The sequence below is a fragment of the Haemaphysalis longicornis genome, unplaced genomic scaffold (genome assembly GCF_048455015.1).
Source record: "Haemaphysalis longicornis isolate Haplotype H1 unplaced genomic scaffold, Haemaphysalis longicornis Haplotype H1 scaffold_8, whole genome shotgun sequence".
In the NCBI taxonomy this organism is placed as follows: Eukaryota; Metazoa; Arthropoda; class Arachnida; order Ixodida; family Ixodidae; genus Haemaphysalis; species Haemaphysalis longicornis.
In genome coordinates, this window is record NW_027526445.1 from 65,288,587 (window position 1) to 65,313,522 (window position 24,936).

A 24,936-nucleotide genomic window follows, 5' to 3' on the forward strand; every position below is an offset into this window, starting at 1 on the left:
GCGCGACGTGATGACATTGCTATTACTTGTTTTTGTGGTGGGGCTCAGCTCAGTTAGGACCTTAAACGATTCTGCTGGGTCTTATGAATTTGTTCCCTGGTGTTACGTGACGCTGCCCGTGTACGAGCAGTAACAAGCACCGTCTACAATTCCCTCTAACCCGCCTCTTTTGTATGGCACACAGACTTCCTCGTGGCTGTCAGAATACACCCATGTATAGATTTCTGCTCTGTTCCAAGTGCACATCATCCGGGATACCTACAAGGATACATTACGTAAGTTAAACCGTGCCAGGGAGCCTGTTTTGGACACAAATGGCTGGTGTAGTACTAGGTGGAAACCTGGTACACAAGAACAGCGTACTTGTTGCCCTAAATCTGAAGCCGACGTATAGCGTCTGTGCGCGGCGGTGGTGGATAATGGATACAGCGCAGGGTGCACGAACCTCCATACATTGACGAAACTGCGAATGTAATTGGATGATGCCAACGTTCATAGAGCGGCATCTCTGTAACCAGGGGAGCTGCTACACAGGTCCCGACTTTTAAAGGGAAGCTGAAGCGCTTTCCAAAAACCTTGAGATAGAAGCATTATATAATTTTTTTTTGCGCGCTGACTCCGAATACCACATTGAATTTTATCTCACATGAGTCCAACCGGCATTTATCTTGCAAAACGCGCGCTCCCGTTTGAAAGACGAGCGCTCTTCGTCTTTGACCCCCTGATTGGTTGCGCCCGTCATGACGTCACAGGAGCAAATCCTGCGGCCGCACGGGTTGTCGGAAGCATCGGGAACGATCGCACGGCAGCGGCGCTTGCCTTTTCGCCACTTTAGCATGCAGTATATGTTCGCGCATGACTGCAAGTTTATTTTCCAACTTCCCGTGCTGTTGGTTTAAATATCTTGGCTCTTATATTTGATTTACACGACCGACAACCCCAAAGCAGTGACTGTGGCGTCGGCTAGAGGGTTCCGTCAAAATATTCCTGAATTCGGCAGACAGTGTAGGGGGCTTCTCATCCTTATGGTTATACTAGGTTCTGCCTGAACTGTTTGTTACTATATGCGAAACCCTTTATTCCCAAGAGAAGGCGGCGTGTTATAAACAATCTACCAGCGAAAAGCACGTGTGCACTGCGCGAAGAAAAAGCGTTCATGCGCTGTAAACGCATATGCCAGACATATGTTGCCGGTACACGCATAAAGCAACAAAGAGACTCTGCTTCGGAATTTCCTTTGTACGTTCTCTCCCGCCCCAACCCCCTTTCTCTTCCCCATAGGCACACCCACACGCACGCACGGGCGTGCGCGCGCCATTTGGGCAGCGACACTAAGGCGCCTCGGCGATCGCTAGCTGCACTTCCATGAGTGGTGTTTTACTGCTTGACTTTAATTTATTCTGAAAACACTGTAACTTACTCATACGTCCGCAGCGTTGTCGGCTCTAGCAGGGCTTGATTTTCGCGTGTGCGTTGCGCATTCAGCGACAATATTACGGCCACCTCGTTATAACTAACAGACTAGTCGGACAAGGCAGTTACGTTGTAGTTAGGTTACTTTAGGTAACAATCACGAAACACTTGGGATAATGAATCGTTGGCCTGTTTCAGCATTTCTACTTTGAAGCATTTACCGCGCTAGTCGGACAAAGGCCGTATATATTTACTCTTCGCTCCTAATTTTTTTAGTCTCGTCGTTATATATATCAACAACTATTATTGGCGCACATTTGAGGTTCAGCGGCAACAAGGGCTTGCCAGGTTATAATATGCAGGCACACGGAATTTTGGGCAAAGAATAAGGCCCCCGCCGTTTACACAAATTATGGTACGGTGGTGGTTTGGAGCGGTGTTTTTTTTTCATTCCAGACAAATATTACTTTATTGTGGCATGTATACTTGCAAAATAAGTAATTTAATGGTCTCAGTTCTTTTACTTTGCAGGAATAATGTTCACCTATTAATCTGGAGAGAACTTCTATCAGGATTGGCCCCTTGTTTAAGTTTAGCCTAAAATTGGCTTTCTAAGCCCATAGGAAAATAAAACCGACGCGTCTAACGAAACAGGTATTTCCTGAGCAAATGTGACTTTATTTTTGGAAAGGAACGAAACCTTCCGGGCCAAAGTACAGCAGTATTCACCAGTCTTTTTAAGTCTAACATCTAAGGTGAACATTCATTTCCCGCAAAAAAAGCAAGTAAAAATAGGAAAAACGCATTGGAGCGTTCCTTATTGTATCTAACGTAGTGTGGGATATTCATTTCGCGCAAAAAAGAAAGTAAAAATAGAAAAAAAAACGCATTGCGGTGTTTCATAAAGTATCTCACGTAGTGTATAATATTCTCTGTCACCAATTACAGCCACCCCGGTTGTCGCTTCTGTATGTTATAAAACATCCCGGCGTGGTATTATCCGGCTTAGGAATATGGCATGGAAGCGTATGCCTTGTTTGGCGTTCGTGCGTACTTTTTGAACACGAAAATTGTACAAATAAGTGCTATAAACAACAACCACAAGTATTATGGTTCCTGTGGCGAGCCTCTACAGGAAACAGCGAAAAAAGCATGGCAGAGGCAGCCGATCCGGCCGGAAGTCGAGGTGCGACGTTATCCGGCCGGTTTCCGCCTCCGCTCTTAGGTCTTCCGGCATCGCGCTACTTTTGTTTGCGCATTGCACTGCTTCTAATTCGTGTATTGCGAAAATATTGCTACGGGGCAATTATTTAATTCCCCGCAAAGAGGACGGCATACATGTACTTTGCTAGCCAAGATCATCATCAGGAAGAAAGATGAAGAGTACGCTGACGGCTACGCAGTCTTGGCTCAACGCCACTCAGGCCATGACTGTGGTAGTGCCTACGCAAGCCACCTGCTGACCCCAGCTGAATGAAATTATTGTATTACGGAACGGGAATGCCTTGCCCTAATGTGGGCTGTCGCCAAATTTCGCCCATACCTCTACGGTCGACAATTTTCCGTCGTGACAGATCACCACGCGCTATGCTGGTTTGCGTCCCTGAAACACCCAACCGGACGCCTCGGGTGCTGGGCTCTGCGGCTGCAAGAGTACTCCTATTCTGTAGTCTATAAATCTGGCCGTCTACATCAAGACGCTTACTGCGTATCGTGCTACCCAGTCGAGCCTCCCAATCCTACAAGTCCCCATTCACTCGCCTCCTCGGTAATGTCTATTTCCTCATTTCAACAGCTTTCTGCTGAGCAGCGCCCTGACGTCTCCTTGAGCAGGATCATCGACCGCTTAACCGCTGCCTCTGCCGACCTTTCACTACGGTTGTCCCAAATGAAGGATAGCGTCCTCTATCGCTGCAATGTCCGCCCGGATTGTCCTTATCCGCTTCCTGTAGTACCTGAGCCCCTTCGGTCAGACGTACTCCAGCAGCTCCAGAACCTTCTAACTGCTGGCCATCTAGGGGTTTCCATTAGCTATGACCGCGTGCGACGCCGCTTCTTTTTGCCCAGCTCTACCGCTTTATTCGCCGGTACGTCGGTGCCTGTGACCTGTGCCAACGCAGAAAAGGGCCTACCACGATACCCGCCGGACTTCTTCAGCCGCTCGATATACCTATTGAGCGATTCTTCTGACTTTAGATCTCCTCGGCCGCTTTCCCCGGTCTGCGAACGGCAATATGTGGATTGCAGTGGCCACCGAATATGCTAAACGATACGAATTCACGCGAGCTCTTCTAACCAGCTGCGCAACCATTTTCGCCGATTTCCTCCTGCATGACGTCATCTTACACCACGGTGCTCCTCGCCAGCTCCTGACAGACCGCGGACGATACTTTCTTTCCCTAGGTCGACGACATCCTCCGCTGATGCGCAACAGTTCACAAGGTTACTACCGCCTACCACTCTCAAACCAACGGCCTCACAGAACACCTTATAACCGAACGTTATAAGACACGCTTTCAATGCACGTTTCTGACGGCCATGGTGACTGGCACATTGCCTTGCCTTACATAACGTTTGCCTAGAATTCGTCACGCCTTAATTCTGCCGGATTCTCTCCCTTCTACCTCCTATTCGGCCGAGAGCCGACGTTACCAGTGAAAACTTTATTTTCACTCCCTATGCCACCTTTCTTATATGCACAAGACGCCATCGCCCGCGCTGACTTTGCCCACAACATTGCTCGCATCAGGCTCGCTTCTTCCCAGCGCTCACAAAAGGATCGCTACGACTGCAACTACAGGACCCGCCACTTTGCACCTGGATCCTTGGTGCTGCTCTTGTGTCCTGCACGCCGTGTAGGGCATTCGAAAAAGCTGCTAGCCAGGTACTACGGCCCCTACCGTGTCATGTGCCAAGTTACTGAGGTCAATTACGAAATCGCTCCACTGGTTTCCGTCGACTCATTCCGCTCTCCACAAGCAGACGTCGCCCACGTGGCGCGTCCTAAAACGTACAGCTGGAAACCCACAGCTTTACCTTGACAAGCACCGAGACGGCGCTGCTACCACCGGGTGGTTGTCTTAAGGGGCAATAAATAAATTCCTAGCAAAGAGGACGACATACATGTACTGTGCTAGCCGGTATCATCATCAAGAAGAGAGATGAAGAGACGCTGACGGTGAAGCGCATTCGTTCCCTGGCTTGCGGGGTGCTCTCTTCCGCCGTGGTTCGTAATAAGTAGCCTCGGACGGAGTATCGTAAATACACCACTGTTAATACAGCTTTACCTTCTATTAATATTTCGTACACGGGAACTATTCAATGTGCACTTGCCGCTGGTGAATTTTTCTTTTTTCTGAAACCTCTTCACCTTCTCTTTAAAGGGGGTATCGGCGTTTAAGTTGGATAACGATTGATTCGGCGATGATACAATAATAGACGACTTCACGAAGTTGACTTGCCGGCACATTCCGTGCTTCTGATGACCTCGATCAATATCTCCACAGTGTGAAATTCTTGTTCCAGATATATGGCGGAGGACATGAAGGAATTCTGCAGTTAATTAGACAGAGCCGCAGTTGTGATCAAGCTAAACAAACAACACCTGATACAAACAGCCCAAGCCCTTTCAGTCAATACTAAGCTATGATAGCTGTAAAACGACGCAGTAAGGCTCTACTAGCGCTAGGTGGTTTTACGATGACGTCGATGCATCGGGTAACAAGGTATCAGCGCGGTTCAGAGTATGATACGATTGATTGGGGGGTTTAACGCGCCGACGCAACGCAGGCGTTGAGGCGCGCCGTAGTGGAGGGTTCCGGAATAATTTTGACCACCTGGGGACCTTTAACGTGCGCATTAATCTCGTACACACGGGCGTTTTTGCTTTTCGCCTACAACAGAAAAGCGGCCGCCGCGGTCTGGAATCGAACCCGGGACCTTGTGCATAGCAGCGCAACACCTTAGCCACTGGGCCACCGCGGCGGGTAGAAGCATGATACTAGACTTCAACGCGATTAAAAGGAAGGTTAGGGGGAAATTAGTAATGAGTAGAAACAATAGTCCTTGGAATGCAGGGTATAGAATTGCGGAGAAATTCCATACTTTTGTTCAAACGATGCATTACAAAAACGCACGGAAGCTTCCCAATAATATAACTGAAACCAAAATTATTTCATTGTAACGGACAATCTAAGATTTGTGAAGGATGTGGAGGTGACAGGCAAGATTCTAAGAAGCAATCGTAGGTTTATTATGTGTAAATAAAGCTGGATATAACAAAAAAAGATACAAACTATCCAAAAGTATAAAACGTAAGATGGGGTCAGTCTAGGTGCGACGAAGTTGTTTATAGTATTGCCTGACAACTAATTCGCGATTCTAACCGGACGTAACTAGTTAAATGTAGGGGTACTAAAAGACAGCCTTCTGAATATGAATGAGCAGATTTTGGGAGCGCAACTCTTAAAACGAGCCGGGAAACATAGAAAAGCATTGCCAAAGTATGCTACACAAAGTTGCTTTCATGATTTAAAAGTTTAAAATCGGAGGTACCAAAGTTGAATACGCAAGAAATGCTACAATTTTTCGTTCCTACGGAACCACCATGAATGATGAATCCGTGAAAGGAGGAGGGACTAGCCATTTGCACAAACAAAGCTTATGTACTAGCTGAATAGCATGTCATCTAAAACCAACATTTGGGTGAGTTGAGGCTGCCTTTCTGATCACAGGTGACCGAAGTAGGACGACCAAGTGGCTGATTTGTAACGTAGTTATTTTCCTCTAAAACGCAATATAACGACGAAATCGAAAAATATTACCAATGGCCGTGAAAGGAGGCACGAAAAAGAAGCCACAAAACTACCACGTATCAGCACGTGCCTTATTCAGTCTGCTTGTTTCTTTCAGGTTTTTTTTTATGAAAAACGACCTATTGCTCCGAGAGCCACATTTCCGACAGCCTCAATAATTTCTCTATTCAATAGGTCCAAATAGACGGCACATGCGCCCAGCCTTAATAGTTATGCTCCAAGGAACATGCATCACACTGGGAGGCAGGATTTACATTCGCCTTTTTTTATAATCGTCGTATTCCGAAGTCTGTCTTAAAGGCATAATCCGGTGTGAACTTTGCAGGGCTTCTTGGAAGGTCAAGGGAGTTTAAATACATACCATTCACATACTTTTTTGAAATGGGTAGTTTATATGGCACGAACGTGTTCCTTTTACCAGCCTGTGTGTTATTCTGGAAAATACAAATAACTTGTCTACAGACAGTAGAAAACCAATTGAATGACCGCACCTCCAGATATCGTTTATTTTTTGTGCGAAACTGTATACATATATGTTATGACTTGTTGTCCAGGTTTTCGGACAGATCCCGAAAAAATCAAAGCAGCACTCGCCGAAAAAATTGCACAATTTTGATTTATACTATCACCACCCATATTAGCGCACACTACGGAAATAAATAAGTGTGTACTTATGAATATCCCCTACGTTATTAGCACCACTAGCAGTTCACACGTTTCGGCGATAATTTCAAATGGCCAACAGTAGCACAACGAGTCTCCTTTCTCATCTTTTAAGGCCAGTATACTTGTCGAAACAAAGGCTAACGACCCTGCTAAAGTTCCACTAGGGAAATATTTTGCTTACTTCCAGAGGTATAAATTAGGTAAATTGTTGAAGCCGTTCTTGTTTTGGAGAGCTCACACCGAGCAGTGGCCAGTGTTTGCTCTCTTCAGACTGGGGCTCCTAGCTATACCTAGTTATTGCGCAATCGTTGAAGGGGATGTTTTATGCTGATAACCATAAATCTAAAGCATCGCCCTTGAATCAACGGCAAAAATCTTGTACGGTATAACAAGGGACATCGCCACAATCTTTACGGTTGTAAACGTACAGTCATGGACAATTTATATGCGAACCGCGGAGCGCATGGCCGAAGGTACCGGTGCCGTCAACTTGCAGGGGCCGTGGAAAACGCACGGACATGCGCAGTTGAGATGTAGGGAGCGAGGCTGCCTGTCCCACTGCGATATGTCGCCCTTTCCTCTCTTGTTGGTCGCGTTTAGAGAAATGTTGGTCGCGTTTAGAGCAATGCGGCGCGTAATTGCTCGCAGATGCGGCCAGTGCTTGCGTGGGAAACGCGTGTATGCTCTCGTAAGGCATACTTTTGAGCTCATCAAGCTTTCTTGAGGAAAATCAGTGCACAGAAATGGAGGCAAAAGTTAAAATGCATGCCGCCGAACTTCTGATGGCACTGCATTGTTTTGCCTTCGTGGTCCAGAGGGTGAGGAATTGAACAATCAGCTGGCCACCAATAATGCGTCGTTGTTTGACTGCGTCATGGCTGAGTCACTTCGCAGATTCAGTGCTTGTAGCAAACAATAGATATACCACCATAATTCGTCTCCATTGATATACACTGCAAGCATTGTGTGTGCTGGGAAGTTTATTCACACAAATTAATAATATATTCAGGTCCGGCCGTTCAATGTGGGCTCCCCGGCACAACAATTTTGAAGGCCAGAATTTTTCCGTTCTTTTTTTGGCAGGCACCTCAGTGCTTGTAGAAATTCGTGGAGCGGGCAGCACTGAGTATGATTTGAGTGTGACCCAGGTGACCATCGTTATTTGCTCAAGTTACTGCATTCCACATGCAAAGCTATGTCCGCAATGTGACGCCGGCACACACGGGGGGCAGGCGTTCGTTTGAGCCCAGCACGCAGTGGCCGAAGATGCTATCTCGCGCCGCTTCGCTAACAATTGTTTTCAGCTCTCTTGCGGCAGGGCGACGACGCAAGCATGCGAGCAAGCAGATGGAAACACATCGCAGTGAGAGACGCAGCCTCGCTCCCTACATCTCCACTGCGCATGTACGTGCGTTTTCCCCGGCCACTGCCTGTTTACGGCACCGGTATCTCCAGCCGTGCACTACGCGGTTCGTATTTGAAATGTCCATGACTGTACATGCTTTGCCTTCAATTATTTTTGCGCGTGTACAAATATGTGTCTGCCATTAAAACATTAAAGAAATAATCTGCCCGAGCGCTCTGATGTGCTCGTATTTCGATATGATTCCACCAAAGATTTGGAGCATCTAAAAAAGAGGGCAGTAAAATCCGAATTTCTGAGAGTTTGATTATTGCAAGATATGACTTAAAAAAAAACACATCAAACGTTTTCTAGTTAATAAAATCCGAAAAACACCCTCTGATCTTTCCCAGAAAAAAGCTGAAACGGTTACCCCTAGTCACGACAGCCATTCCGACCAGCAGAGCTGTTTATGTCGAACGTTAGTCCTCTATACCTTTAAAAAACTCGCAGTCTCAACAAGAAAATGTCGATAGAGATGTCTCTGAAGTCTAACAAGGGACGTTTCCACCGTAATGCCCGCAGCTAACCACTCGGTTAACCAAAACGCCGAGAGGTAGGGGGTTAGCTGTGGTGGGGAACAGTAACATGTGCAGCCAATTGGGGAAAAAAGACGCTTCCAGTTGTTGGAATTGAACCTCGGTTCTTCGAATTACGAAACCTGCGTCTATTCCATGTATCTATCAACGAGTTCCGGCCGCAAGGCAATTCCTTCGGGTTCGTATTGAGGGCGTCGGCATACGACTCTGCCGCGAGTATTAGTGCGTGCTAACGCGGTCCACGTTCGGAGGGATGTGAAAGCCTGCGACGAAATGATCCGAGCCTGCTGGTCCTTGAGGACTTGGAGCGGCAAGTTCTGAAATAAATGGGAGCTTGAACAGCTGGTTCCCCAAAGAAGGGAGAAGGTCCCGCCGCTCTGTTATTTCTCCAGCCTTGCAGAACTAGTGCAAGCTGCGCCACTTTTTTTCTTGTTTCTCTTGTGCTATTGTTGATTTTTCGGTCATGATCCCCACACATGCTTTCATCCCTCTACAGCAGACTCTGTGACAAGAAATGAATGCATGACAAAGATGGAATTTGAAAGGCGACTTATAGTTCTCTGAAGATGTCTTTAAAAGTGTGGCTTCGTACTTTTAAGAGAGCCTTGGAAAAAAAAGGTATGCAATACTTTTTCTGCGACCTGTGATTTTAAACTCTATCGATCACACTCCAAATAGACATACTTGGTGAGAGTTGTAGCCCAAGATCCAAAACACCCACAGAATGAAAAACTGACTTTGTATTCCCACGGGTAAGTGTTTCCCATTTTTGAAACGTGTGCTTTTTTTATCAATATTCGTCAGGTACATTCAAGTATGACAGAAATCATCCACATACCGGGAAATCCTTGAACATTTCACTATGAACGCAAGTGGACAATTATCTAGAAAATTTAGGGAAATGCCCTACCCAACTAGAGAACAATCTTTGATCACTGTACACAAGCCAGCGTAATAAAGAAAATAAAGGAAATGAAATATTCCAGGCTTCAAGTAAAATTTTAGAAAAAACTATTTCAACCACCAGATTTGAATTGCACAATCATCCCGAAACTCATGAAAACCTGAACGGGCCCATCTAGGCAATAGCGGCTTGTGTGATGTGGGCTTTCATCGTAAGGAAGACATGTGGTTTCTTTGTAAATATACACTATTTAACATTGAAACAGAAAAGTAATGAGTAAAACTGAATATATTTGCAGGGAATCAGAGTAAAGTAGCAGCACACTCCATATGGAGTACTGAAACATCAGAATACAAAAAAATACGCGAATTACCTATTTACATGCCACTCTTGAAGAAGAAATAATAAACACTTCAGCCTTGCAAGGAGAACAGTGACGAGAAAATAGAACTTACCTTCACAGTGAGTCGAAGGAGAGTAGACCACAATGCAGGAAAGCAGAGAGCAGGAAAGCAGACCACAATGCAAGAAAATGAAACTATATACGTACATTTTACTTTTGGGACAGAAGCATAAAGTTTTCAATTTAGATAGCGATTGCACAGAAAAAATTTTATGGTGCAAGTTGTTAAAAATCTTTGCAATGTACACACATCGTCTCGCTGCTCCATATCTAGTTGAGAACCGTGGAACAACAAAGCGGGTTTTATTGCGCAGCTGTCGCGGTGCGATATGAGAGACCTTAAATTCATCCGTCCAGTAATGGCGCAGTACTACAGTACAAGTGAATAAACATTTAAATGAATGAATACCAAATTCGGAAACATTATCTTTGCTAAAGATGCAGTTTGATTGTAAGCCACACTCTTTAGTATATGTTTTACAGGTTATCAATTTGGTTTTGCTAATCTCCGGAGCAGAAACAGAAAACCGTTATTCCGTATCTTAAAACACTAATATGCAAGCGCATGAACTATCATCTATTAATTGGGAAAGGCACCAAGCTTCTTACATTGAAGAGTAAACACGCCACGGATCTCAGTTTTGAGCGTACGTAAGCACCATGGTTTTGCCACGACAAATCACTGCAGAAATGATCTCCGAGATACCTATTTGTATTTGTGTAGTTCATGGGAGAGCATTGGCATGATGTGCAGTCAAGGTGATGAAGAATCATAGGCAGGTCCATCTCACAAAGTTTCAGGGGATTTTTGAAACACGTGGCTTTAGTCTTGCCGTGATTGATGGTGTGGTTGTTCTTCCAGAACCGAGACATAGCTTTGTAGACTGATTGCTGTAGCTGCTCAACTGCCGATTTATATTTGACATGCTTTGTTAGGAGGACAATGTCATCCGCGTACTGAAACACTTTCCTGTTAGGAATTATTGACACAAAATCATTTACAAACGAATTGAAGAGGAGAGGAGATAAAATTGATGCTTGTGCGACACCGCAATCAAGCAGCTGTTTAGTGCTGGAGTATATTTTACCTATAACAACCATTTGTGACCTGCCAGCAAGGCAGTTCTTAAGTACAGCATGAAAGGGGCCCCTGAAGACGATTAGGTATAACATGCGTAGTAATATGTCGTGACAAACTGTATCAAAGGCTTTGGATACCTCGAGAAACAAAGCGTACCAAAATAGATTAAGTCCAAAAGACGCATACAACTCATCTGGAAATTCTTCCAAAGACAATTATGCTTCGGGCTTGCACAAAGCTAAATTGCCTGACAGACATAATGGAGAACGTATGAATAAACGAATTCATCACCTCAAGCGAAAATGTTGCTAGAACCTGGGATAATATTGGCAGAATTGAAATGGGGTGGTAGTTCTCAAAATTTGATTTCTCACCTGCATTGTGTAATGGTCTAACTAAAGCAGGTTATAGATTTTTTCGAATACCTCCCGTATCGAGGAAACCATTCAGTATGAAAAGAACAACGTCTTCTACCGCCCCGAAATTTCTTGTCAGTATGCCTACTATATTCCATTTATTACTGCTGGTTTATTTATTCAAAAACTAGAAAGGATGCGAGCAAGGTCCGATTTTGAAAGCGGAGGCAAAAAAGCGGATGCTGCTAAGGAACCTCTCAGCGTCAAGTCTAGTTGAGACTTTGCGGACTCTGCTGTTGAGGCCTGGCTGAAGAAATTCTTGAACAAATTGGCTGTTTCAACAGTACTTCCCGGGAAATGTCCGGCCACAGATTTTTATTCGTTAGATTTTCCCCTGACATGGTTCACTAGGAACCAGGTTTTGCCAGCATTTTTGGACGATTTATTAAAGTTGTCGAAAAAAAAAGCCACGTTTTGCAGCACGGAAAAGAGCGACAACCTTGTTTCTGGCGATTTGATATTGCAAGCGGAGGGGTTCATTCTGAGAGGCACTTTTTCACTTCTTCCAAAGCCAATCACTATCAGCTCTAGACTGCATAATATCAGAATTAATCCAAGTGTAGTTTTTTCCGGCGATGTTTATTCCTAGCAAATGTACAGGATCGCTCGAAGTCTGCCAATCGTTCACAAAAGCTATCGTAAACTTGGTTGGTAATCTACCTTCCATCAGAGAAGGCCATGTCAAGTTCAGAATGGGGCCATCTAGCGTTCTTTAATCTACAAATGTGACGCGTATTTCTGACGCGGTTTCAACCTTTTTTAAATGTCGTGAAACAGGACCCTGTTTCTTTAAACCTACACGGTAGGCTACTAAATAATGATCAAACAATTTCTGGGTAACAAAACATGAAGTACAAGAATGATTAGGAATTCTAACCGCAATGTGATTTAAAACCTCGTAATGCCCAGTGTCTCATATATCATACACAGAATTCGAATTCGAATAGTATACACAGTCTCGGCGCGCCGTTGCGTCGTTGGAGGTTTTTCTTTTTTCCGCCGTTGGGCAACTTTACCTCCAGAAGGTGCTGCTTTCAGTTTCCCCCCGTGGGCTGGGGGACCTTCCACTTGCGAAGTCAACATTACTACGGCCGTTGGGCGACGACTGATGGAGGTAGGGTGACGGCGATTGCTTGAAACGGGCTGGCCCACGGCTGGTGTTGGACATGTATTCTTCGATCTCTGATGGGCGCTGCCCAGGTCTGGGCGGGGTGCTTCAACGGAGAACCCTCACGAACCAAGCCTCTCATAGGGGCAGCGACGGTAGATGTGGTCGACCTCTCTATATGGCAGCAGAGAGGACAATTATCTTGAGTTCGCTATACGTCCGTCTTCCTCGGCGTCTGGTTTTGGACCACAGGGGGTCAGGCAGGCGACAGTGAGCGGCGGTACGGCGGAGCCTATTGGCGACGAGTTGGAGCAGGGCGGGGTCGACGAACAGCTTCGGCGTAGGCCATAGCTTCTGGTTCGCGGGGTGCTTCCGACGGCGTAGAAGTTCTTAGTGCGTGTTTAATTTCTTCTTCGATAACGTCGGTCAAGGAGGTGAATTGGGGTGGCGGAGTTGTTAGGAAAAGTTTCCTGAGTTCTTTGCGAACGACAGCGCGGATTGTTTCCCCTAAGTCATCTGTCGCGAATCCCGAGGCGTTGACGGGGTTCGCCAAAAAGGCGTTGTGGGGTCAATCGTACTGCCTCAAACGCATGTCCAGGGTCCTCTCGATCATGGACCCCTCGGTCACGAACGCAGCGATAGTCCTTGTGGGGTTGCGAATTATTCCAGCGAAGAGCTCTTGCTGTACACCGCGCGAGAGAAGGCGCAGCTTATTCTCTTCCACCATTTTTTGGTCAGCTCGTCAGAACAGCATCTTCATCTCCTCAACGAACACTAAAACACCTTCGTTGGGGTGTGGGATTCGCGTCTGCAACAATAGCTCAGCTCGTGTTTTACACACCACAGTTGAGAACGTTTTCAAAATTTCTGTTTTGAAGATGCCCCATGATGTTAGCGAGCTCTCGTGAATTTCAAACCAGACTCGAGCCGAGTCTTCAAGGTAGAAAAAACTTGCCTCAAAGTTTCTTCGTCATCCCATCGGTTGAAATTTCAGACGCTTTCCAGCTTCTCCAGCCACTATTCGGGGTGTTCCCGAGGAGATCTTCGGAATGACGGGGGCTCCCGAGGTTGCTGCAGAACGACGGGAGGATTGGTTTGGTTGACCTTTGTGTTCGTAGCGATGTCTTCCTTTTTCACTTTGGGAGGCAGTAGAGAGAGTTCAGGAGAGAGGCCTTTTTGTCGGAGGGTGGTACAAGTGGGGCTTGCTTGGCGACTTGCAGATGGTTTAGGGTTCATGTACCGAGCACCAGATAGCACGAAGCCAGAGACGGCGCAGTTGTCTTCAAGCAAAATACGTTTATTGGAGCGAACTTGTGCTCCTCTAACATCTCAAAGAATACAGGTCGCGAAGCAACAGTCAACAAAGTGACGTGCGAAGGAAAGCGCGACGATTCGAATTCCGCGGCATCTGCTCTGCTAGAATTTATCACTGGGCGCGAGGGTTTCTCGAAAGATCGAAGTTTATCCAGAACACTTTAGATCAGCGAAGATAATTCTAGGCTGTTCACGTCAGTTCCGAAAGCTCTTTCTATCAAAAGAGATAAGACATGCGGCACAGAAAGAAAGGACGGAACACGTGCCTTTTTTGCCCACAGCGAACACTCGTTAACACAGGCCGGCGCAGCTGGGCGGCAAAAGCAAAACACAAATAAACACACCCAATGCATGGTTCGCGGCAATATACACCTCTTAATCTAGGGTTCATGACCATTTTCCTTGATGTGAAGTATTTGAGGTAGCCTATATTTGCATGGCCCTCGCAACACCACTCAATCACTTGCGCTTTTACTAGCTCCCTGTGTTTTATTTTCTACAATCTTTTCACTAGGCGTGATATATTCAGCGTTATGTAAATCTGTCTTGTACTCCTAACCACCATTCAGTCATTTCTGTTTTGCCACATTTTTCTGGCATTGTTTTACAATTTCTTTTATTGTAAGATATTTCAAGTTGAATATATGTCTCTTTCACATAACCTGGGTTTAGATGTTTTCTTTTCAATTTCCTGCCAATCTTTTTGCAGTGTGTACCTCCTTTTTTGGCATGAAAATTTGTACTTTTCATGTAATAATACCATCTGCACCCTTTAGGTCTAGGCACATGGGTATCGAAACTAATGTTGTTGGGCTAAAAAACTGCTATGTATATATATATATATATGTATATAAATAAGAAGTCAATACAGTGAAAAGCGGTTATAGCGAACTGTAACATGCTCGGCCAATCTTTTGCTATATCCAATAGTTCCATGTAGCGAAGCCAGCAGACATAGAATTTTTTGTTACAAAATCGCAATATGCAGGACACCCTTAGTCTTTGCATGTGGAAACAAATACAATATGACGTAGGTCGTTACCTTACACAAAACAATGAATTTATTGGAAGCACAAAGGGCACTTTCCAACTAAACTGCCTACTTCAAAAAAAGAATTATTCGAGTTTTCAATTTCAATTTGACGAGCACCGCATTCGATTCCTTGTCCTTCAATATCGAAGCAATAATGTCCGAGCATATCAACTACCGAAAGCGCTTCGTTAGGCATAAGACGACTTTCCCTCGCGACATCATCTTCCTTTTTGGAGCTTTCCACTCACCAGCTGCCATGACAGGACGACGGTGTCTGCATTAGAGGCAACATGGAAGGCAACCTGGTCGTCGACGACATTCAGAAAAACAGCGAGGGAACTCTACACTCCCATTTTGTTGTGCACCGTTGCAGTCTTGAACCATTCTCAACTAGCCCGGCTTTTCGCCCTGCTTCAGTTACGAAAAGTGTTGGGCATCACCAATTGCCAATTGCCAATTACCGCTGTGAGAGCACGCATTTTGGCAGCAATTCTAGGTTCACCGAGTTCGATATACCCGATGTGAACTTCGTTATAAGGAATAAGTTTCGCATGTATTTTATAACTGCTTTTTTGTTTGATATATAGCATACTTCGCTCTATCCGGGATCGTTACAATCGGGTTTGACATATAAACTGTTTTACCTGAACTATTCTTTATTTGATGTGTACTTTGAAATTTTTTTCCACCAAGGTGTACTCATTTACAGCTAGCTTAGCAAGACTGTCATTTTAATCATTTTATTTTTAATTGTTCATCTGATAGTTTATTTGCAGAAAGCATGTACACGAGTGCTGTGTGGTCGAAAGCTGAAATTCAATCACACCAATTAAGTAGCCTATCTGTCAATGGCACTTGTGCACATCAGGACTGGCTGGATGTTACTTGATGACACTTGTTTTTGATGCGATATTTCTTGTTCGGAGGTGTTCTTTGTGTGCGTCTCCAAGAGTCTGTGATCAGCTTGGCTCTTCACGTATGACACTTTGTACAGGATGCTGCATTTCGAAAATGGGAACACATTGCTCTAACAACGAGGCGCCAAGTAACAGCAAGCAGTGATGAATAGCTGGCAAGGCATGTTTTTGCAGTATAAGTGCCCAGCGCACGTGGGCAACCTCACAAAGCGGGCGCGCCAAACGCGCAAATATTGCATAAAAATGTAAATATAATGAGTACATGATCATATAAACAATATCATGCTAACGTAGACTAGACATAGATTTAAGCAACTAATGTTTGTGGCAAAGTCAGCGAAACAATATAGAGTAGGAAAAACCTCTACATCTTGCATGCGTAGCCTTAGTCTATCCTGAACTTGTGCCACTAATGTACGGTCCCGTAAACCGCATAAAAAAGTACTATCACAGGTATATTCTACGACATGCTTCACCCAAGTACGCCGGTAGCCCTAATCCGGAAGTAGACAGTCCTCTCACCGTTTCAGAACTGCGCGCGGCAGAACAAGGGCTACGCAGCAAATCTTCCCCCGGCATAGACAAAATGTCTAATAAAATTATTTCCAATCTAGATGACTCATCTCTAGAAGCTCTCACAGACTACATGAACCGTTGCAGAAACTCTAGCACACTCCTGCCGTAGTGTAAGGCAGCGAAGATTACTCTCATACCAAATCCCGGAAAGAGCCTTAACATAAAAAATCTGCGGCCCATCTCGTCCGGAACTAGACAGTCCTCTAACCATGTCGGAAATGCGCGTGGCAGCACGAGAGGTACGCTGCCAAGCTGTCCCCGGACCAAATAAAATGTCTATCCAAATTATTTCTAATCTAGATCTCATCTAGACGCTCTCAAACACTACATGAGCCATTGGAGAAACTCTTGCACAATCACGCCGTAGTACCAAGCAGCCAAATTTACTCTCATGCCAAAACCAGGAAGAGCCTTACAAAGAAAATCTGAGGCCAATCTCGCTGACCTTCTGTGTAATGAAACTTATGGGGCATGTGGTCTTTACCTGTCTCCCGCATTACATGTGATCATCCAAGCTATTTAAGCCATCTGTGCTCGTTTCTCGACCCCGACTCTCCGCACAAGATGTCATATTCCAATCACATCAGATCGTTAACACGAGTCATCTCCAGCCGGGCATACTACAGCTATCGTGGAACCCGACTTAACAAAAGGTTAATCACGTCCGGCACCATGCGATCTTGAACCAGCTGATAGATTTCCATGTGGCCCGAAAACATACGACTACATCAACCCTTTCTTACGGAATCCGCGGCGAAGCCTCTTGTTAGGGGAATAGAATCGGCTACTATCTCCCTGGTTGTTCGTGCCCCCCCCCCAGGTATCGTTCCTATCGCCGTTTTTATTCAATGTAGCACTAATAAAACTCGCTCATCGCCTCTCTAGTATCCTGCATGTGCGTCACAGTTTATACGCTGATGACATCACGATATAGACGGCTGGAGGCAGCGAAGCGCCCATCGAAGACCGCCTACAACAATGTGTCGACATTGCGGATGATTACGCCGGCGAGCAGGGTTTGATGTGTTCCCCGCAGAACATAGATCTCCTCTACAGACCTCCGGCAAGGTGCTCCTGATATTATTCTCACACTACAAGATCGCCGTATCCCCATCGCCCCGTGCATACGCGTTCTTGGGCTCCGCATTCATCAATCTGGCTGCAATACGGACATCACCGAAGTACTCTGCGCACGTTCACTAGAAATAAGCTCTTTTTTCACGAATTTCCTACCGCCACCATGGACCAAAAGAAGGCACGCGTCTCCATTTATTGGAAGCCTTTATTATAAGACGTATCACGTACGTCACTCCATAACTCAACCTCAAAAAAGCTGAACCATATAAAATTGGGTGCATATTACGCAAAGCCTAAAAACAGGCCGCGGGCATTCCCATTACAGCATCCACCGAACGCATCATGGCTTTGGGTATCCATATTTCTCTATTTCAACGTGTAGAAGCGTAGCGCACAGCGTATTATCTGCCATTATTTAGCAGTGAAACAGGACGCCTTCTACTCCCTAAACTAATCATTCCGTACGCCAGCCAACATGCAACCAAGATTCGCTACCTCCTAACTTTCAAAAGGCCATCTACGCCTCCCGATTCCGAGAAACAAGCACCCGGTACACCACCAAGATGACCGTCATGCCCATGCGTCTTCTCTGCACCAACGTTTCAGTGACGAGCCTGGTATGTGTGTTATGATGACGCCGCTGATTACCACCACACGCGCGCCGTGGCAATGACGGCAATAGCTGCTAAAGGTCACTATCTGGCATCCCCCTCTACTTACACTGTTACGTTGAGGAATGGAGAACAGGCCGCCTTTGCACTTGCCGCCGCCTCCACAACTGATAAAACCATAGTGAGCGAAACTACAACAGCTCCCAGGATATTTGAAAATGGCAGGATCTCCAATACCGCCCTGATCATCTGACGCTCCGTTCTAGACGCTCCTATGCACCACGTTCAAATAATCTGACACCGGCCCATGCGTTTCTACCAGCCAACGAGCTAGCACACGAGGTGTCCCGAGGTTTTAGCTCGCGTGATTGCCCTGACGACGGTGCTTGCTAGGACTAGGGAGCTATTGACAGGCTGGTGATCTACGAGGAAATCGCCTAACGCTATTGCATAGAGCGCCTGAAATATCCCGCAGCGCATTCCACGTTTAACAGACGTCAATCTGTGCCCTGACATCAGCTGCAGGCAAATGCATTTCTCAATCATGCAGTATTGAGCCACATTTATCCTGACCTTTTTAAGAATCAGTGCAAGAGGTGCACGCAGTGAGCCACATTCGCTCACATGATTTCCGCATGTGATGCTCAACCACAAACTATATGAGCACGCTTACGAATTACCAGTGCGGAGCAGTGGGAGACTTATTTGCTTAGCTCGGACACTCAAATACAGGCCAAAGTACTCCAACCGGCCAAAGATGCCGCTTGTGCCCAAGGGCTGCAGGCCGCCATATGAGGGGGAGCAATTCAGGAAGGTTCACACTTCCGCTTCCTCCTTTCACCCAGTTTAGGGCAAAATTAGGTTTTTACCCTCATGTGATTTGTACGAGTGGTTGTAGTTGCAGCGACACGGAGTACACCGACTTCCGACCCCAGCAACAAGCCTGTTGGACATCTTCAATGTTCATTGCTAATATCTACAGTATATATTGCGCATGTAACACGATTTGCTGCGTAGATAAAACGAAAAAAGACAATGCTCTCAACTTCACCAGAACTGGAAATGTTGCCAGTGACAAAACTGCATTGCAGTGCATCTTTTAAGGTGTGAGGCCAAGTGCAGGGGAAATCTTTTTAAAAAAAGGCAAACAATGCGTATATTTTGTGTGCGTCATAATGCGGACTTTTAAGTCAACGGGAGATTTTTAAAGTACGTAGAATTTTTGTTTATATAAATTGATTTCACAATTGTTACAAATGCGGGTCTCACGCCAAGACTAATAGCTGTAATTTAACTCCATGAAAACAGGTATTGTTTTAGTGATGAGAATGGGGGATGCTTTGACCCGTACAATAGACCAAAAGTAATGCGATCGGATGAATCCTTGAACCATGGTGTCAAAATATCCAAAACATTTAGCGTTTCAATTGGGTGTGCCTTTGTGTAAAACGTGGCCATATCAGAATTTGTGGCTCGATCTTATTTTTTGAGGTTCATTCCATATCTCGTAATGTGAGAAAGAATTGTGCCAAGTTGCTCTGAAAAATCTGTAGTATGAAAAAAATTGTGAATGTTGACGTATGGAGAAATTGCCAAAAAGAGTTTTAGAAGAACTTGTTGTTGGGCGAGTTGGTGTACCTTGGTGAATGAATACGGGCCTTGCGCGAAAAAGACACCACACTCAGGGCGGGCGGGACAAGCGCTCGTCCCGTCCGACCTGTGTGTGGTGTCTTTTTCGCGCAAGGCCCGTGTTCATTTGCCAATGAGGGGTTGTGAAAAAACCAACGAAATATTTCAAGCAAGTTCAGCGCCTACATAAGCTAATCGGAAGAGCTAAAATTCCCCAAATTTGAAAAAATTGTGCCTTTTACTTGCCCTCACGGTTTGCTTGCTTGTTTGCTAAACTATTTTCTATGCTAGAACGCTATACTATGCTAAAAGGCTTGCGAAACTATTTTCTTATTGCTTGACGAATTTAAAGGTGCCCATGTCGTGCAAAAACAACTACACATGTCGCATTCGCAACAAGAGACGGATATACCAAGAATCTCAAGAATTAAAGACCCTCCCGATGTCCTCGGTTGATTACAAACTGTTGATCAAGGTAGCAGTTAATCACATATGTGACATCATAAATTTCAAACAAGCCCGGCAACCGGCCTTGATTAAAAAATGAGACCTGGATTACAATAAACCGCATCCCGGCATCTATCAAAAATACACAAAGGATAGAACACCTTTTTACATGGCGTTCATAGGTGATTGAAGTGTTTGATTGAACCGGCAGAGAAAACAGCAGCTTTGCTGAAAGCAGTTATGTCCAGGGAATTGAGGAGACCTACACAAGATACCGGATAAATGGCAGGTTTGTGAACTAAGCCTGTTCAAAAGCAAAGGAAAGTTTCTCCTCCAAAATGCGGTGCGACATAAAGATTCAGTTTCGCTAAAATTGTTCCCATAATTACTTATTATCGCCTACCGAAAACTGCACTATGAAAATGCAGGATGGCTGATTCGCGAGAAGGACTTAAACCGTTTGAGTTTTATATATGGCATAGTGTTGCTCTCTTGCTCATTATTTCATCTGAACACTTGCGAAAATGCCTCGGTAACTGCAAAAAGAAAGCCTGGCTGTGTAACGAATTAGCCGAATAGAGAGCTCTAAATTAAATATAAATCAGCCCCTGAAATCGCCAGTTTCAGCTCGTGTGATCAACTGCGAGAGCTAGTAGAATAATATAACTTCCTTAGGAATGTTTCTCGTGCCAATTCAAAGATCAAGAAAGAAATTTCACACAGTATAGGAATGGTTTCTGGTGCTCTAGGTAAGCGCTTTCCACTAGTAAAGAGTGAGCTACCTCTATCTATAAAAAGAACAGTCTACAACGATTGGGTTTTACTGTTATGACATAAAGGGTGGTATGGTTGCCGTAGACGAAATGAATATCGCTGCAGCCCGTGAGTAGCAAAGGAGTACTTAGAAAGGCCTACAAGTGGCGGACGACCTTTGAATAGATCGAGAAAAGAGATAAGCAAATTAGGAGGCAAAGAATAGTCTCAGACGGTGACCGACAGGGCACTAAGGGATAATCGGAGAGGCCTTCGCCTTTCTGTGAAATCAAATAGGCTGTCGATGAATATGATGGCATCTTCAATGAGACAAGTACGTGAACGCTCATTGCGTGCAAATATGATTTTAGGAAGCAGTACAGTATTTTATAGACTGAATATTTTCTCACAAAAGAAAGCAGGCACCTCGAATAAACAAACCATGCATTTTTTCTGTAGTTGTTTACGTGTGTCTTTTGGGTCTCAAACACGTGCTTTCTACCTGATTTTCAAAATGTGGCGCGCACTCTCTGTAAGGGTGCAGCATTCCCAGTAATTGCGTAGTTAGGCACACCGCATCTTCACTTTTTTATTTTGATGGATGCTTGTGTTTAATTTATTTTATTTTATATGATTAATTCTTGTTACTTTTTTGGGAACATCCCAAACAGAGAAAGCACAAGAGCTGGACAGGGAACTCTATTTACTTAGTGTACTAACGCATTTGAAAGTGGTAGCTTATTCTGCATAGGTGGTTCACTGTGTTGAACTTCGGCTGAGAGTTTATGAAACTTCTTGTAGATATTGTTTTTTTTTGTAGGCGTGTGTGAGCTACCAGTCTTGGAAAGATCATTTTGGTTTGGATATTGCGTAGGTGACATGTGTCTTTCTACAGCACTATTTTTTTGTACAGGGCATTTTATAATCAATGCCCTTTATACGAATCACAACAAATTACAACTTCCTATGAATCAGCACGTTCCTGCACAAATCAGAATTACAATGCATATTTTAAATTATATTTCGACACCACGCATACCTCTGCATTAGATGCCTCAGTTTCCGAAAATCGGTTTTCGTTATTTAGGCGTAAACAAATAAGGTTCGCGATGTATTCGTTTTTTGAACGCGGATTTACTCCGACATAGCATGTGCATTACTACGAACACGAGCAAGCACCTGCCTGAGGTTCCCATCGGTTGCCTCGTCATATTATAGATGTGATTTCCGGTACAAGCCAGGTCGACTTCCCCAGCATTGTATGCCGCCACAGGAGCCGAGCGCCAGGCCGAGGAGTCCTCTGGGTACAGCAGATATCTAGGTGCGAAGACAGTGCATAGATTACGTTTGACTTATCGCGGAGTTGTTCGTCGGATATGTGGAGAAGGTCAAAAATGGCAAATATAATTATCTCTATGTTGGTGCAAGCCTACTAGGGAAGGTCTATCAAATAGGTGGTGAAGCACCTAACGTGTCGTTGTTAGCCGCATGTATAGTGCACAAATGAGAATCAGCATTCCTAAAGTCATACACTCCGTCATTTAAGAGGACCGATGTAATCCTATTAATCCACCCACCACAGATTTTTGGCACTATTTACCACTAAGAAATCTGTGGCAACAGTTGGAAGAATTCTATGTAGACCGCAGCACGATGGAGAACGACGTGCTCGCATTCTTTGATGGAGTACTGAACCTTGGGTTGACACCAGCGGGGGCGTAGGGAATGATGCTGGCATGGTCATGATGTTTCTTGCTCAAGACGTGCCCTACGCCATCGACAGTGGCGTTTAAATATCGGTTCGATATTTTGTGATGACGGGTCAAAGTAGCGTTACGATGTTGGCGCGTACATGGCATGAATCAAAATGAGAGAGTCTTGTGCTTGTGATGGGCCTGGGGTAAGCGGAATGTATTCTTTACAACAGAGTAATAAGGCCGTTGACATTGAGGGAGAAATATTTCACCTTAAGTAAGAGGACCAGGGCGGAAAGCTTGATAATTTTGTGATGCGTTCTTCCAGGAAATGTTTCCTATTCATAATTTCATCGTTATCAGGCGGGCTACCATTCACATCTAACTTAGACTCAAGTATACTCATTTTTCCGTGACCGAAGTTGCTCTGGAACACATTGTGTTTAAGATTGGCCTTGTAGCAAACAGTTATAAGAGCTCAAAGGGTCTCTGAATAAATTTCTAAAGTTTGCGAAAAAATGACTAAAACGCGTAGGCTGCAGTGACAGGTGCGCATTTCAGTCAATGAGCAAAATACACACATTTATGTAAACAGTACTGGGGCCGTATACGCAAAACGAGTTTGCGGTAAAATTATTTTGACCGCAAGCAGTAATCAGCGCTATTTCGTGGTCTATTTTATCCAATGTGCTCTGGCAATATCCGGTGGCAGATCATTATTAAGAACAGTTCGGCACAGGAAGCGAATTGGAGCTCATGATCTGTTGGAGGGAAATGATGTTTATACATGCTTATTAGAGGCTACTAGGAAGTCAATTGTCTGCACCAAATTGCCATTTGCCATTTTTAATTCAAAGCGACACTATCGGTCAATCCAAAAGAATAAATGATAAACTGAAGACATTTCAGTTAGCACCTTCTTTACCTTGGGTGACACGGTGCTCAGAGGAGGACGCATGGTACGGGTCACAATAAGTATGGCTTGCACAGCCAGTCTCACTTCGTTGTTTCAGAATCATATAGAGGCATCTAAACATCAGGTTGAATCGTAATCGACAACCGCGCCGTCCACGTTTTGGAGGCTCCAGTGTCTTGCTGGAGGCGAATCTCGATTGTGTAAAATATATATTTGGCGACCGCGGAAATGAACTAGTGCACCCTTTGACAAACTCCCTCTTGAGAAGCAGCTGGAAGCATCTTAACTGTAAGAACGCGAAAGTAAGTCTCAATGCTTTTTATATTAACAATCACGCTCGATAAAAATGCAACGAGTGAGTTCACCATGAATAATTTGGGCACTTTCTTCGTCCCCATCTGTAGCGGGTAGGGAGCAGCGCTTTGAAGCAATGTATTTTCTGTATGGGATACCCGAGCCAGTTTAGAAAGAAATAGTCGGGTTTTATCAGATATACTAGGTTCACGGAGTCAAGAGGGAATAAAACTGAACGAACAATGACTGAATGAAAGCGGCCTAACTAGCGACTAGTGGCGAATTTTTATTTAGGTAGCCTAGGACCAAATTGAGGCCATACAGGGCGCGATGCAGCAGCGACAAAAGCAGATGGCGACAAACATAATCAACTGGTGCTGCCATAAGCAATACGTATTATGTCAGCGGCGGTTCGCATCCTACTAATTTTTAAGTTTGTTCCAGAAAACCGCTAGGAAAGAGTCGCGAGACTTATGTCAGTTTCTGTAGCGTCATCATTCTGAAAATTACATCACTGAAGTTTCGTACATTAGGGGCACTCACTACAGGTTTCGCGTCACGAGTTGTCTATGGAGGGTTGTCTCTAAGCACCGGACGTTTTAGTTTTTCGAGTTTAAACTCTACTACAAATGAGGACGTATGAGAAGCACGGGCGTACCTTTTCTCCGATCTGCGTGCTGCGGGCAAGACTAGCAGTCTGGAATGCACAAATATCGCATTTTTCGTGCTAAATAATCATCTCGAATATTTGAATATAAGAACGAATCAGCCGCTTGTCGGACTTACTTGCGTTACATGGATTACAAGGCCGTGGCCGCAAGACCAGACACGGCTGTCTCCAGCAAGACGTATGCTACAGGTCTCACAATCAACTGTACCACAAAATGATGTATAAACAAATATTTAAAACCGTCCCCGGAGCGCGTTCT